The sequence below is a fragment of the Sapajus apella genome, unplaced genomic scaffold (assembly GCF_009761245.1).
Source record: "Sapajus apella isolate SASKATOON/1434 unplaced genomic scaffold, GSC_monkey_1.0 scaffold85, whole genome shotgun sequence".
NCBI lineage: Eukaryota > Metazoa > Chordata > Mammalia > Primates > Cebidae > Sapajus > Sapajus apella.
In genome coordinates, this window is record NW_022437025.1 from 2431867 (window position 1) to 2448983 (window position 17117).

General features: G+C 45.2%; 1 protein-coding gene across 3 annotated transcripts in view; it reads left to right on the forward strand.

The window, feature by feature from the left end:
* FAM193A (family with sequence similarity 193 member A) overlaps positions 1 to 17117 on the forward strand; it is a 196838-nt gene that overhangs the window by 33926 nt on the left and 145795 nt on the right. The gene's annotated exons all lie outside the window — the stretch shown is intronic.

Below are 17117 nucleotides of genomic sequence, written 5' to 3' on the forward strand. Positions count from 1 at the left end.
CATCTGATTTTCTTTTATTCTTTCTTTTTTTCTTCTTCTCTTGCAATGTGTTGATTATTCATCTGATTTTCAAATGTACTAAATAAAGTGGTACAGGAAAACATTATAAGTCATCATTCCCCACATTTAGGTATGTGTTATTACCAGGTATAGTGACCAAAGTGTAAGGGGAAAAAATGAGTATTTCAGTGAAAAAGGAGGAGAATAATAATTTAGATCTTAGGAATGATTGCTTGAATGTGGCTTTTTGTATACAACAAAGTTGATTCCAAGCCACAGGCATGTACCTGCACACCCAGTTAATTTTTAAAACTTTTTTGTAGAGATAGGGTCTTGCTATATTGCTATATAGGCTGGTTTTGAACTCTTGGGCTCAAGTAACCCTCCTGCCTTGGCCTCCCAAAGTGTTAGGATTACGGTTGTAATCCACTGCACCCAGATATTAATCCCATTAAAATAAGTTTTCATAATAGGTTGGACTCCAGTATTATCTGGAATTTGGTCACAAAGTCACAAATTTTTAGATGGTTCTGGGATTTGTATGTTAATCTGTAGAATTTTAGGATAGCAAATTGTTGAGAGTGACCATAATTTGATTTTGTCTCAGTCAGATGCTCTTGAAATTTGAACCACACTGTTAAGGTCAAGTGCTGTGTAAGTCAAACACATTGGGAGGTTTTCACATCTAATATTTAAGTTACAGAAACTGAGAGTATGACTTCTCTTCTTCACTTTTGAGTATCTACTGAAATTGTGACTGATCTGTTAAATAGCCCAAAAGTTTTTCAGAATCCTAGATTCTGGGCAGTTTTGGCAGTAGGGAATTACTTAAACTCACTTGCCAGGCCGGGCGTGGTGGCTCAAGCCTGTAATCCCAGCACTTTAGGAGGCCGAGGCGGGTGGATCATGAGGTCAAGAGTCATCTCTAGTCTTTGGCGTTTTATAGTTTTAGTTTTCTCAGAAGTAAAACAGTGAGAGATTGGTCACACTAATGTTTTGAATTGTAGAAATATAATCCACATGAGGACTATAAGAGTCTGCCAGAACAAGAACAGAACTATTCCATTAGGGAACGAACTAAAAACATCATTAAGAAATTAAGGCCGGGCGCGGTGGCTCAAGCCTGTAATCCCAGCACTTTGGGAGGCTGAGGCGGGTGGATCACGAGGTCAAGAGATCGAGACCATCCTGGTCAACACGGTGAAACCCCGTCTCTACTAAAAATACAAAAAATTAGCTGGGCATGGTAGTGCGTGCCTGCAATCCCAGCTACTCAGGAGGCTGAGGCAGGAGAATTGCCTGAACCCAGGAGGCGGAGGTTGCAGTGAGCCGAGATCGCGCCATTGCACTCCAGCCTGGGTAACAAGAGTGAAACTCCATCTCAAAAAAAAAAACAAAAAAAAAAAAACTCACTTGCCAGTAGTTAAACTCTTGAGGCCAGTTTGAATCTGTACTTCCTTGGACAAATCATGTTACGCTTCTTCTTTTTTTTTTTTTTTTTTTTCTTTAGAGTTTCGCTGTCGTTGCCCAGGCTGGAGTGCACTGGCTCACTGTAACTTTCCTCCTCCCGGGTTCAAACGATTTTCCTGTCTCAGCCTCCTGAGTAGCTGGAATTACAGGTCACCACCACCACATCTGGTTAGTTTTTGTATTTTTAGTAGAGACGGGGCTTCACCATGTTGGCTAAGCTGGTGACTTCTCAGAGCTGTGACCTCAGGTGATCCTCCTGCCTCGGCCTCCCAGGGTGGTGGGATTACAGGCGTGAGCCACCGTGCCCGGCCATGTTACCCTTATTTCTACCTCCAGGGTTGACTTCAGTATGTTCGGATATCTTCTGTTTGTAAGAAAGCAGTACATTCTCTGAGTTACCATAGATTTGGTAACTCTAACCCTGAATCACTTTAAGTTAGAGAGTCGTTCTGAGCTAAAGAAACAACTCGGTAAATCTCTGCAGTGAGCTTTGATGACACGGTTCAGGAGATGCTGAAATAAACCAAAGCTCCATACCTTTTTTTCTCCATATGTCTTTAACTTTTCCCAGGGTTCCATGAACTGTTATTCCTCCCTGCAGAGGTCATGGCGCAGTCTTTTTTGGTATAGGACACAGCAGTAAATGGCCCTCTACTCTGCTTTTGTGGCTGGAATAATGGGAACTCATTTCTCCCCATCCTAGTGACACAGGAAATAAGCCTTGCCATGTTTAGGTGCAAAGCTGTGGGAAGTTTAGGAGAGAGTGTCTCTGTAGGTGGACCAGTTACCCCATGGGTACAGGCCTCGGTAAGCTCTTCCTCATATCAGGGCTGGGCTAGTTTTTCCAGCCCCACTGCCTGGCTGGGAGCTTTGTGATTTAGGCATGCATGTTTACTCACTCACAGATTGGCCTCACTCAGGTGGTCACGTCTCCTGGGTAGGAATTCACGTAGTTTGAGTGTCGAGTTTGTAGGCCTATTTCTCTTCTGTCTTATGCTTCCTCCCCGCCCTCTCCCTGTTGTGTTCAGGGTTCGCCCACTCGGTTTCGCTTATGGAGTGGGTGGTGTGGTGGCCACATGTCTGCTGTGGCTGTCTCCCTGTGGGGTGACTTCTCAGAGCTGCTTTCTTGTCTTGTCACCTTACCCTTAGGCACTACTCTTTGGTGACTCCCCTCTGTGGCCCAGCTCTTCCTTCTGGCAGCCTCTAATGATGCCAGGGTTGCTTTGTCTTTAGTTCACGTTTCTCATAAGTGGACCAAATTATGTTTTTATGCCAGCCCTTGCCGTGGGTCCTGAAGACCACAGTTGTGCTGTGACAGGCTGCCCTATACCCCGTGGGTTAATTATTTTGAGGCTTGGAGGAGAGACAGGTTCTGAGGTGCCAGGCAGATGTGGCAGCACCTTGCCAGCAGCTCGGAGACTTGTACTTGTTGGCACAGTGAACTTGTGTTTGGTTATGTATGAAAAGTTCATATTTGTCCTAGGGATTTGGAAGTGAATGGCTTCTGAGGTAGAAATAGTAATTTTATTTAAAAATCTCATTGTGAAAAGGGGTTTTGAGAGGTATGTGTAGAGTGAAATTCTAGACTAGAACGTTTATTTTTTTTTTGAGACAGAGTTTAGCTCTGTCCCCCAGGCTGGAGTACAGTAGGGTGCTCTTGGCTCACTGCGACCTCTGCCTCTTAGGGTCAAGCGATTCTGTTACCTCAGTTTCCCGAGTAGCTGGAATTATAGGAGTGTGCCACCAAGCCCAGGTAATTGTTGTACTTTTAGTAGAAATCGAGTTTCACCATGTTGGCTGGCGTCGAACTCCTGGCCTCAAGTGATCTGCCTGCATCAGCCTCCCAAAGTGCAGGGATTATAGGTGTGAGCCACAGTGCCCTGTCTAGACCAGAACTTTTTGTTTACTACTTTCTGTTTTCTTTTTCTTTTTTTTTTTTTTTTAAGTGTGTAGTGACACATACTACTTTCTAAATCTTGGTTGGAGGCCGGGCACAGTGGAGCAAGATTCCATCTTAAAAAAATATATATTGGTTAGGACGTGAAGACAGATTGTGAAAACTGGATTTCAACTAAAAATTAAGTCCTGGGCTGGGTGTGGTGGCTCACACCTGGAATCCCAGCACTTTGGGAGGCCGAGGAGGGTGGATCACGAGGTCAGGAGATCGAGACCATCCTGGCCAACATGGTGAAACCCCATCCCTACTAAAAACACAAAAATTAGCCAGGCATAGTGGTGTACACCTGTAATCCCACCTACTCAGGAGGCTGAGGCAGGAGAATCGCTTGAGCTAGCCCAGGAGGTGGAGGTTGCAGTGAGCCAAGATTGCGCCACTGCACAACAGCCTGTGTGAATGAAGTGAGATTCCATCTCAAAAAAAAAGAAAGGGAAATTAAGTCCAAAGTAACATTTCAAGTTTTCTTTCTTTTTTTTTTTTTGAGATGGAGCCTTGCTGTTGCCAGGCTGGAGTGCAGTGGCACAATCTTGGCCCACTGCAACCTCCGCCTCCTGGGTTCAAGTGATTCTTCTGCCTCAGCCTCCCGAGTAGCTGGGACCACAGGAGCGTGCCACCATGCCTAGCTAACTTTTGTATTTTTAGTAGAGATGGGGTTTCACCATGTTAGCCAGGATGGTCTCAATGTCTTGACCTCGTGATCTGCCCGCCTCAGCCTTTGGAAGTACTGGGATTACAGGCGTGAGCCACCACACCTGGCCTCAAGTTTTCTAATATAATTTTCTCCTGAAATGAGGTCGTTTATGGTGCCTATGTGAAAACTGAATTGTGAGGTTGTGGCCCTGCAGTGCTTGCTGCACTTGGGCATTCCCCGGTCTTCCTAGGGACACTGTAAATCCTCCTCTGATTTGTAAACTGAGAGATGAAGTGAGAATAAAGGTTGTCGGGTGAGCCCAGCCTGCCTGTAGGTTGGAGTTGTCAGTTCCAGGTAAGAGGATCCCTGTGCCACAGACTGGTGTGGGAGGGGACATGTTGCTGGGAGCTGGAAATAGAGGAAGGGCCTGAAAGAAGTGGAGGCGCTCATGTGGGACTTGGAGGGCTGGGGAAACAATTGAAGGGCTTTGATCAGAGAAGGACTTATTTTTTTATTTTTATTTTTGAGACGCAGTCTCTCTCTGTCACCAGGCTGGAGTGCAGTGGCTCGATCCTGGCTTACTGCAACTTCTATTTTCCGGTTTCAGGCAATTCTGCCTCAGCGTCCTAAGTAGCTGGGACTACAAGCACACACCACCACACCCAGCTAATTCTTGTATTTTTAGTAGAGATGGGTTTCACCGTGTTGGCCAGGATGGTCTTGATCTCTTGACCCTGTGAGCTGCCTGCCTCAGCCTCCCAGAGTGGTGGGAGCGCCTGGCCTTTTTCTTTCTTTTTTTCTTTAAAGACGTCTGGCTGCAGTGAGAATAATGTTTTGCTGGATAACAGGAAGGCAGATAAAGGCTTTTCCATAATCCAGGCGAGAATTGTTAGTGGCGGTGGGGCTGAGAGAGAGAGATGGGTTGAACATAGGAGGATCAAAACTAATTCTTAGGATTCTGACTTCAGAAATGATTTCCCCGGGTATAGGGAATACTAAAGAAGGGCTAGATTTGCAGAACAACTTGTACACTTTTTCTTTCTTTATTTTGGGTCTCATGCTTTTGAGTTTATGGCTGACTCAGCATCAGATAAGCAGGGATCTCCTTTCTTCTTCCTTTTCCCCGCACCTCACTCTTACTCTCATGTCTCTCCCTCTCCTGAATGTGCTCTACTCTGACAGGTTTGTGTATCTGGATGTGTCAATCTCTGTTTTAAGAAGCCCTTGAGGCCAGGTGTGGTGGCTCATGCGTGTAATCTCAGCACTTTGGGAGGCTGAGGCAGGTGGATCACCTGGGGTCAGGAGTTGAAGACCAGCCTGGCCATCATGGTGAAACCTATCTCTACTAAAAATACAAAAATTAGTTGGGCATGGTGGTGTGCGCCTGTAATCCCAGCTACTTGGGAGGCTGAGGCTGGAGAATTACTTGAACCCAGTAGGCGGAGGTTGCAGTGAGCTGAGATCATGCCACTGCACTGCAGCCTCAGGGTTAGAGTGAAACTCTGTCTTTAAAAAAAGCCCTGTGTGGATGTGTGTTTTTATTGCCATGTGTGGGGCATGGGTCCTTCTCTGCTTCACCGCTGTGACTGTCCGCTCCATGGCTGCGGTCCCTCCGTGCTGCTGTGCCACACCTCGCTTGTGCATTTGTTCCAGGAGTGTCTGCTGGGCGCCTACCTGTCCGGCTATGTTCTAGACTCTCTGCTGCCTGGAGCTGGCTTTCCAGCTGGGGAGGCTGACAGACAAACCCTGTCCAATGGCAAAAAGTGGTAGGGAGGGGTATGGTCAGGGAAGGCCTCACCAGTGTGGCGATACTTGAACAAGGCCTGAGGGAGATGGGGATGTGCCTGGCTCTTTGTTTTATGTGGGGGAAGAAGTTTCTACTCAGAGATAAGCAGTACAGAGACCTCAACTGGGTGGATTCTTAGGTGTCCAGGTAACAAGGAGACCTGTGAGATTGGAGCAGAATGAGTCAGACAGGCTGAGGGGGCAAATACGAAAGGTTTTTTTCAACAACTTTGGTTTTATTGTGTTACAAGGGGAATGTGGGAGGGTTTTGTGCAGAATAGTGACGTTGTGTCGGTTCTGAAAGAGCTTCTCCATTCCTCATGGGTGTTGGGTAAAGGTTGGAACAGGAAGGCCAGTTAGAGATGTGTCGGTGTGGGGTGGGCGTTTGGTGGGGCCTGTGCTGCACCCTCTTGATGTGTGCTGTGGAACGTTGAGAGTGGGGCGAGGGATCTCTTGTGTAGAATGCAGGCAGTGGAGCGAAGGTGGAGGTTGAGAGGGCAGGCCTGTCTCGTGCTGAGGCTGCTACATCTGCTCACCTTTTGTTTGCAGTAGACAGTGGCCAAGCATCCTGTGCTCTCATTCACTGCTGCTGCAGATGCTGCCATACATAAATTTGGCTTGGGACATGTTGAGTTCAGAGTGCCACTGAGATATCCAAGGGGAGATGTGAGTTAGGCAATTTTACTGTAGACATTTGACCTCCAAGTCCAGTTTCTGGGAGTGGTGTGTATTGATGGTCATGGATGTGGTTGATGGAAGACGAGCATCAATGGAAAGTGGCTGAGGATGGAGTCCTGAGGGTCTCTAACACTCAGAAGCACAGTCAGGTTCCAGGACGGCAGCCTCTTCTGTAGTGTTAATGTTTGTGTCTAAACTGCCTTAAATAAATTTGGAGCTGAGGAGGGTAAATAAATACTACATGCATGGCAGTTTTTAATGACAGGAATTAATCATTTTAATTAAAAACATATTTAAAAATGTTATCTTTTTAGTTAGTGTTTCTTCAAAAACAACATTAAATCATTAATTCTGCCCTTTTGGCCTATTGGAAGCATTGAAAAGCTGAATGAAATCAAGAAAAACTGCTGGAGAATAGAAGCTTACAGCCTTTTGGGTTTGTGACCTGCCTGTGGGAAGAAGGCCTGGCACCCTCCCCTCTGTTGGTTCACACTCCTCTAACATCTTCCTCCTTCTTTCTCCCACCCACAAATTTGTGCCATGCTCCTCTGCCCAGGCCTTGAGTTAGAGCCAGCACTAGGCCTTCCAGCAATGAACATGAGTGACTGATCAGGCCAGGCAGCAGAGAGTGTATAGCAAGCTTCAGCGCGAGGGTGGCTGGGACACTTCTCCCGAGTGAGAGATGTCAGAGGCCTATGCCACAAGAAAGCTAGAATCAGGTCAGGTGGCAAGATGGTGGAAGAGGATCCCAGGTAGTAGTGACAGCATGCACAAAAGTGTGGTACGCTAGGGGCTTGGACGTGGTGATCGTGGAATATTTGAGAACAGGAATAGTAGAGCTCAGTCAGGGCCAGGCATGAAGGAGGATCAGGAGCATGGACTTCATGGGGAAATCGTTTTGAAGATGCAGTGTATTAAGCAAACATTAATTGAGTTTTTAAATGTATTCGGTATACGTTAGATACAGAGATTGTAACATTTGGAAGAATTCCGCTCCTTGCCCTTCACAAGAACGCACCATCATCCGTAGAGATGGGCCTCTGCCCCTCACCAGTGGGCACTGTCTGTATTTTCCCTACGTGTTCTTGTGTGTTGCTTGCCATGGTCAAGTTACAAAGGACATGTCATGTGGAGTGGTCTCTGCCCTTAGGAGGCTTCTGTCTGAGGTGAGTTAGACAACAGTGAGGGATGCAAGTAGCAGCAGTCCAGGACTCTTAATAGAAGAGAGGTCAGATTCCTTATAGTTCTTTTGGCACTACTGAATGATATAAGCAGTAATATTGAGTAGCTGTGCCACACACACAGTTATTAATATTAGAGCGGGACGCGGCGGTGTGCACCTGTAGGTCCAGCCATTCAGGGGGCTGAGGCAGGAGGATGGCTTGAGCCCAGAGTTTTAAGGCTGTATTCACAGTGATCGTGCCTGTGAATAGCCACCACACTCCAGCCTGGGTGACATAGTGAGACTTGCTCTTGCTCTGCCTCTGTCTCCCAGGCTGGAGAGCAGTCATGCTATTGTAATAGCCTCTTGAGGAGCTGGGGTTACAGGTGTGTGCCACCATGCCTGGTAAGACCTTATTTCTTAGAAACAAAACTATATCTATATATCTAAATCCTAGCCAACACTTAGCAGACACTGTTCTAAACATCTATATGTGTGTGTGAGTCTAGTCCTTAAAGTAATTTGAAGTAGTAGGTGCTGTTGTTACTCCAATTTTTTGCTGTGGTAATGGGCACAGAAAGGCAAAGGCCTTGTTCAGCAGTGCCCACACTTTGGGCTCGAGGAGCTCACGGAGATCTGTAGCAGGTGTAGAGGCAGTAGGGATAGTGATGTGCCGATTCTCTGACCAGTCTTTGTAGTTTAGAGACAGTGCTTGCCAGAACATATTCACAAAGCCATTTTTTTTTTGAGGTTTTCATTTGGTTGCTTGGTTTTCTTAGACTTCTTTTACAGCTGTTCATCTTTCAAAGTTACATTACCTAAGGTTTTAGGTGACATGAGGACTAAAACACCTCAACTTTCTTGAGAATATTATGGGGTCCATGTAAACTATTTATTCCAGATAGTTGTTATTATTTGAGATGAAGCCTCATTCTGTTGCCCAGGCAACATATACTTCTAAGATACTTTTGGTGTTAAAGCATTTAATTTTCGATGCCACGAAGTAAAAACACTTTGTTAGTGCTTGGGACTATTGTGTTCTTTAGAAGACCCATTAAGCTTTCTAGATCTGGAAATATTTATTTGTGGTCATTGGTTTAGGTTTAATGTTTCTCACCGAATCAGTTTTGACAATCTATTCACTTAATTAAAAGTGCCCCTTTTTTTTTTGAGACGGAGTTTCACCCTGTCTCTCAAGCTGGGGCACAATCTCACCTCACTGCAACCTCCGCCTCCTGGATTCAAGCAGTTCTACAGCCTCAGCCTCCAAAGTAGCTGGGATTACAGGTGCATGCCACCATACCCAGCTAATTATTTTTAGTAGTGATGGGCTTTCGCCATATTGGCCAGGCTGGTCTTGAACTCCTGATCTCAAATGATCCACCTGCCTCAGCCTCCTGAAGTGCTGGGATTATAGGTGCCAGCCACCACACTTGGCTTCTAATTCATTAACTTCTGTTTTAATATTTAGTAATAACTTGTTCCCATTCTCTTTTGAGGGTCTTGCTGAATTGATTTCTAACCTTGAGCTGTTCAGTTTTTTCTTCCCTCAAAATAGTACTAGCAATTAGAGCTATCAATTTAAGTACGGCACTGGCCAGTCAACTAAAGTTTTGTTATACTGTATAATGTTCCCAGTTTTGTTGTTTTTCTGAATCTGTTCATTGAATAAACATCCATTAGCCCATATTACGTACTAGTTACTGTGGTAGCTACTGGGAATATAATGACTATCCTTTATCCCTCTCTTCAGATATTAAATATTGTTAGGACTGTAATTGCACATATATTACTTCTTCTGTTTTTTGTTTGGTTGGTTGGTTGGTTTTGAGACAGGGTCTCACTCTGTTACCCAGTGGTACAATCAAGACTCACTGCAACCTTGACTTCTCGGGCTTAAGCAGTTTTCCCCCCTCAGCCTCCTTGAGTAGCTGAGACCACAGGCGCGTGCCACCATGCCCATTCCTAATGAAGTAATCTGTTACTTACAGTATTTTTCTGATTTTAATTTGCTACCCTTGCATTTATTTTCTTTGCATTTGCCTGCTTTATTTTGCTTGTGTTTGAAATTTTGTCATTTTAATGATAGTAAGTAGCTGCCATTTTGACTAATGATTAACTGTGTGCTAGACTCCGTATCAGCACTTTACTTACCATATCTCATTTGATTCTGTATCAGCCTTCTGAGTAGGTTTTCTTTCCCTCAATTCTCCATTTATAAAAATGCAACTGAGGCTTGGAGGGGGTTAGTTACTTGCGTAAGGATAAACAGTGAGTAGTTTTCAGTCACTCTTGTACTGTCTAAGTACCGTTGACCCTTGAATAACACAGTGGTGTGGGATGCTGACCCCCTCATGTAGTAAAAAATTTGCCTATACCTTTTGACTCTCCAAAACTTTAACTACCAATAGCCTGCTGTTAACCAGAAGTCTTACCAATACTGTAAACATTTGATGAACAAATATTTTGTCTGTAGGTTTTATCTACTGTATTCCTACAATAAAGTAAGCTAGAGAAAATAAAATGTTATATTTACTACTAAGTGGAAGCGGGTCATGATAAAGGTCTTCATCCTCATCCTCTTCACATTGACTAGGCTGAGGGAGATGAGGAAGAGGAGAGGCAGAGGAAGTAGAAGGGAAGGCAGGCCTACACTCAGTGTAACTTTATTTTTGTTGAGGCAGGGTCTCACTCTGTCACCCAGGCTGGAATGCAGTGGCGTAATCACAGATCATTGTAGCCTCGACCTACCAAGTTCAAGCATCCTCCCACCTGATTTTTTATTTTCTGTAGATAATGAGGTCTGACTGTGTTGCACCGGCTGATCGTGAACTCCTGGGCTCAAGCATTCCTCTTGCCTCGGCCTACCAAAGTGCTGGGATTGTAGGCGTGAGCCACCCGTGCCAGTCCCAGTGTAACTTTTTTTTTTTTGGTGAGACAGTCTTACTCCATCACCCAGGCTGGAATGCAGTGGAGCAATCTCAGCTCACTGTAGCCTCCACCTCCTGGGTTCAAGCAATTCTTGTGCCCCAGCCTCCTGAGTAGCTGGGATTACAGTTGTGCGCCACCATGTCAGCTAATTTTTGTATTTTTAGTAGAGATGGGGTCTCACCATGTTGGCCAGACTGGTCTCAAACTCCTGTATTCAAGTGATTTGTCTGCCTCAGCCTCCCAGAGTGCTGGGATTACAGGTTGAGCTACTGTATACAGCCTAACCTTAGTGTTTTTTTTTTTTTTTTTTTTTTTTAATCTGGTCTCTCTCTGTCACTCAGTCTGGAATGCAGTGTGGTACGATCTCAGCTCACTGCATCCTCCATCTCCCGTGTTCAAGAGATTCTCCTAACTCACAGGGGCATACCATCACACCTGGCTAATTTTTGTATTTTTAGTAGAGACGGGATTTCGCCATGTTGGCCAAGCTGGTCTTGAACTCCTGGCCTGAAGTGATTTACCCACCATCGCCTCCCAAAGTGCTGGAATTACAGGTGTGAGCCACTGTCCCCAGTCTAAACTTAGTATTTTTAACACCTCATGAAGTAGCTCTATTTCTCAGAATAAAAAACAAAGTTCTACAAATGTTAAGTGACTTCTCAAGGTTACGCAGATTGTTAGGAGATGGAATTGGCTTCCAAACCCAGGAATTCTGGCTCCAAAGCCCTAGGCTCTTTGACTAGGACTGGCAGTTTCTCCTTTTAACTGCTGCTGATGTTCAAACTGTTGGTGTACTCTGCCCTTGATGGTGAATGGCACTGATGGAGACATGAAAGGCAGTCTGTTAGTCTGCCCCCTGTTAATTATTTCTTTTAATGTATTCTTGACTTTTTTAGGCTTTTGTTTTTTGTTCTTTAAGAAACATATATAGGTATAAAAACAAAACCATTGCTGACTGAATTTTGTTGGGTGGGGGCAACATATGGTTCTGGGGTAATGTTTTATTTTTTCTTCATTCTGTTTTATAACATTCAGATGATTCAGATGGCTGAAACATTTATTAGTGTCAATGTTGCTTTTCTTGGAAGATGTGTCAACAGCTTGGAAGGAAGTTTAGTTAAGGAAAAGACATACTTTTTGGGATTCCACTGTTTCATGTTCTCTTCACTCTTAACCATCACCATCTCTGGTTTTTTATTGGACGGGGATTTAAACCTGATGGGGTGCTCTCCAGAGATTTATTCCCAAACATCTATTAATAGTTAATAGTGGTCTGCCTCTTCAGGATCTTTGTAATCTGCAGCTTCAGTTATTCTGGTCAACACACTAACACTTTGTTTTTTTACCTTTTGGCTCAGAAGCATAAGGCACCCTGGTGGTCAGACTCAACTTCAGTATATGGAAACTCTCATCAACAGGTGCAGCTATTTAAAGTTCTAGATGCTAAGATTTATCTTCCTTCCTTCACCCTTCCCTGCCCTCCCCTGCCCTGCCCTGCGCTGCCCTGCCCTGCCCCGCCCCGCCCCACCCCGCCCCTGCAGAACCCAAAGTTGTGGGGTTAGGTAAGAGGGAAAATTCCTGTGGACTGACCTTTAGGTGTGACACCAAGAGATGCCCCTCTCATTTAGTCCTTTTCTGAAATATGTGGCCATAGGGGAGCAAGTGCCATGCTTTGGTCATTTGTGCAGAATATATGCTGTAACTTGTGAGACGGCATTTTGCCACCAAAGATTTCCCTGTCTGGTGTTCGGGTGCCATCCCACTGTTCAGTAGAGCCAGTTGCCCCTGGGTGATGGAATATGTGACAAAACGAGTGAATCCTGTGGTCACTTGCCCATTACCTCACTTTGTCGTAAAACAAACTTCTTCGTCTGTTATGTCGTAACAGCCATTCAGTAAGTCCATAGTGATTTTGAGGAACAAGCACAGTGTACAGTCAGGGTCCAGTCAGGAGACAAAACCACACAGTACTTTACACAAGGAATGTTTAATGTGTTACAGTGTTATTAAGCTATGATAGATAGGAGAGTAAGCTGGAAAGAGAACTCTGCCCAAGGAAGGACACATTTCAGGGGGGCCTCTCCCTGAAACTGGTTCAGACCTTGTGAAGACATGGTTGCAATCATCTAGTCGGCTGGGCCAGAGCAGGTCCACAGCCACCAGTCTAGCAAGGGTACACAGGCATATATAAGCCAAGACTGGTGGGTGGGTGTGCAGCAGCAGCCAGGGCACCCCTGTAGGTACGAGGCCTGGGGTGTCTGATGTCTGTTGGGAGGGTCACAGGAAACAAGCCTCTAAGGCTCTAATAAGCCAACTTGGATGGGCAGATGAGAAGAACAGTTTGGGATACCATAGCTGGGGTCAGTTGCTGCTGGAGCAGTAGTTATCCTCTACAGGAACTCACACACCTGTGTTAAACGGTTTGGGCCAGGACTGCTCCAGGCCACTGTGTGGGATGAAGGTTAGGTAGCCAGCCCTGCAGGACCCCTGGTAAGTGGAGGCATGGGTGGGGCCACGGAAAAAGTGCAGGAGCAGTTACATAGGCTTGAGTACAGGTGCACACACTCTGGGGCTCTTGGCTATACTGCTGCTTCCCAAGTTCAGAGCTGGAGAAAACACTCATTGCCAACAATCTGGGAAAACTATGCCCTGCAGACACCTAGCGTTGGAGAAACTGCAGTCTGAGCAGTAGAGAAAAAAGAAGTGTAGTCTCCGGGGCCTGGAAGCTATGTCCTTACAGAACTAGGAAGTTCCTCTTGTTTTTGGTAAGGCTTCCAGTCAACAGTAGGCTGTTAGTAGTGAAGTTTTTGAGGAGTCAAAAGTTATGTGGATTTTCTTTTTCTTTTTTTTTTTTTTTTTTTGAGTCAGAGTTTTACTCTGTCTCCCAGGCTGGAGTGCAATGGTGTAGTCTTGGCTCACTGCAACCTCCGCCTCCTGGGCTCAAGCAATTCTCCTGCCTCAGCCTCCCAAATAGCTGGGATTACAGGCACCTGCCACTGCGCCTCACTAATTTTTGTATTTTTAGTAGAGACGGCGTTTCACCATCTTGGTCAGGCTGGTCTCAAACTCCTGACCTAGTGATCCACCCTCCTTAGCCTCCCAGAGTGCTGGGATTACAGGCATGAGCCACCGTGCCTGGCCAGTTATGTGGATTTTCAACCGCACGTAATATCAGTGCCTCCACCTGTGTGTTGTTCAAGGATCAGCTGTATTTTCTAATCTTAGGTGGTTTATTTCTGTCAATATATTTCTGGTAATATATTTTGTTTGCATTTACCTTTCTTTGCACTCACCGTAGACCGTCAGGTGAGAACAGGCACTTTTAACTGGAAAGTTAAAAGTGGAAACCCCTTTTGTACCATTGTGATTGCTTCTCAAAGAACCTGGCTTTCCGGAGCTTGCAAGCATGGGTCTCAGTAGATGGAGGGTGACCCTAGGATTCCTGTAGCCCCTTTTATTAGGTGCATCTAGAAGAGCCAGCTTCTCTGAGGGGGAGGTTTCCAGGGATTCCAGCTCATGATCTTCACTTCTCTTCTCACTTAATTAATTTTTAATTTTTTGACACAGGGTCTCGCTTTATTGCCCAGGCTGGAGTGCAGTGGCATGATCATAGCTCACTGCATCCTTGACTTCCTTGGCTCAAAAAATCCTCTCACCTCGGTCTTTCAAGCCATCTTCCCAAAGTGCTGGGACTACAGGCATGAGCCACTGTGCCTGGCCTCACTTAATTTTAGTTAACTCTAAAAACATAGGGTGAATATTTTCAAAAGTAAAATGTATCTTAACTTCAGAAACAGAGTCAGTAATTTTTAAAATGTGGCTTGAGATAATAGGAATACAGTGCACAGATGGGATGGTTTTGAGCTTTTTGGTCTGCATTTTATTTTTATTTTACTCAGTCTTCATCTTGATGGTTTTGATATTGATTTGCACAGAGCAGAGATGGTAACTTTTAAGAAGCAGATATCTCACGTGTGAAATACTGGTATTTCTTGTTAATCATAATGTTATCTAACATTTGAGAATCTCTGACCACATACCAGATAGTGGCTTAAGCACTTAAATGCATGAATCCATGGACTTTTTATGGCAGGCCTGTGAGGCCAGCGGTGGTATTATCCTCTTTTACTGTTATTTATTTATTTTTTTGAGATGGAGTCTCGTTCTGTTGCCCAGGCTGGAGTGCAGTGGTGTGATCTTGGCTCACTGCAACTTCTACCTCCCCTGTTTTTAAGCAGTTCTCCTGCCTCAGCTTCCCAAGTAGCTGGGACTACAGGCATATGCCACCACACCCAGCTAATTTTTGTTTTTTTTAGTAGAGATAAGGTTTCACCACGTTGGCCAGGATGGTCTCGATCTCTTGACCTCATGATCTGCCCACCTCGGCCTCCCAAAGTGCTGGGATTACAGACATAAGTCACCGTGCCCAGCCCTCTTTATTTTATTTTAATTAATTAATTACTTTTGAGACTGAGTCTTGCTGTGTCACCCAGGCTGGAGTACAGTGGTGCAATCTCGGCTCACTGCATCCTCTGCCTGCTGAGTTCAAGTGATTGTCCTGCCTCAGCCTCCTAAGTAGCTGGGATTACAGGCACATGCCACCATACCTGTCTGATTTTTGTATTTTTGGTAGAGACAGGGTTTTGCCATAGTTGGCTAGGTTGGTCTCAAACTCCTGGCCTCAAGTGATCCACCACCTTGGCCTCCCAAAGTGCTGGGATTACAGGTGTAAGCCACTGCACCCAGACTTATATCCTCATTTTTAGATGAGGATGCCAAGGCCAAGAGAGGTTAGTAATGCTCATGTTGACATGGCTAATAAGTGATGCTGAGCAGTCTGGCTTTAGAGCCTGCGTTTTAAATCATACCTTACCATAATTAGTAGTTTTTTTCCCCCTCTATTTTTTACTGTGAAAGATAAACTTTATTGAGATATATTGTATACACAGTAAGTTGTACCCCTTCTAAGCATACAGTTCTGAATATTGGCAAATATCTACCACTCCAGTTAAGATTTAGACAATGTCACTCACCCCACAAAGCCCTCTCATGCTCCTTTGCCAACCCATCCTCCTCTGGCCCCAGGCAGCCAGTGATGGTTATTAATAGGTTTGGTTAAGATCTCTGCTATCTTGCTAGTTGTTTTCTTTTTGTTGCATTTATTTTTTGTTTCCTTTTTCTCCTTTGTTCACCTCCTCTGGGTTTAATTGAGCATGTTTTGTGATTCTGTTATATCTAACGAGGTATTATTTATAACTTTTTTTTTTTTTGAGACGGAGTCTCGCTCTGTCACAAGCTGGAATGCAGTGGTGTGATCTTGGCTCACTGCACCCTCCGCCTCCCGGGTTCTAGTGATTGGCTCACCTCAGCCTCCTGGGTATCTGGGATTACAGGTGTCCGCCACTATGCCTGGCTAAGTTTTGTATTTCTAGTAGAACCAGGGTTCCACCATATTGACTAGGCTGGTCTTGAACTCCTGACCTCAGGTAATCCACCCGCCTCAGCCTCCCAAAGTGCTGGGATTACAGGTGTGAGCCATTACACCCGGCCTATTTATACCTCTTAAAAATGCTTTTATAATTGTTGCCTAAGGGTTCACAGTATACATGTTTTAAATTAATTTTATTTATTTTTTAAAGAGATAGGGTCATGTTCAGCTGGGCTTGGTGGCCTATAATCCCAGCACTTTGGGAGGTGGAGACAGGCAGATCACAGGAGATTGAGACCATCCTAGTCAACATGGTGAAATCCCGTCTCTACTCAAAATGCAAAAATTAGCCAGGCGTGGTGGTGGACGCCCGTAATCCCAGCTATTCAGGAAGCTGAGGCAGGAGAATCACTTGAACCCAGAAGGTGGAGGTTGTAGTGACCCAAGATCACGCCACTGCACTCCAGCCTGGCGACAGAGCGAGACTCTGTTTCCAAAAAAAATAAAAAAAAAGAGATAGGGTCTTGCTCTGTTGCCCAGGTTGGAGTGCAGTGATGTGATCATAGCTCACTGCATCTTTGAAATCCTGGGCTCATGTGATCTTCCCACCGTAGCTTCTCAGGTATCTGGGACCACAGGTGTGCACCATCACACCTGGCTAATTTTTTTGTTCTTTGTAGAGATGGGGTCTTGCTTTTGTTGCTTAGACTGATCTTGAACTCCTGGTTTCAAGCAATCCTCCCATCTCAACCTCCCAAAGTGCTGGGATTACAGGTATGAACCACCACCATGCCTGGCCAACAGCTTTAATTAATCCAGAGTATACCTTCCAATGATATTATGGCCAGGCCCCATGGCTTACGCCTTAATATCTCCCAGCACTTTGGGAGGCCAAGGCAGGTGGATCACATGAGGTCAGGAGTTCGACCAGCCTGACCAACATGGTGAAACCCCATCTCTATCTACTACAAATACAAAAAAATTAGCCAGGGGTGGTGGCACACACCTGTAATCCCAGCTACTTGGGAGGCTGAGGCAGGAGAATTGATTGAACCCGGGAGGTAGAGGTTGCAGT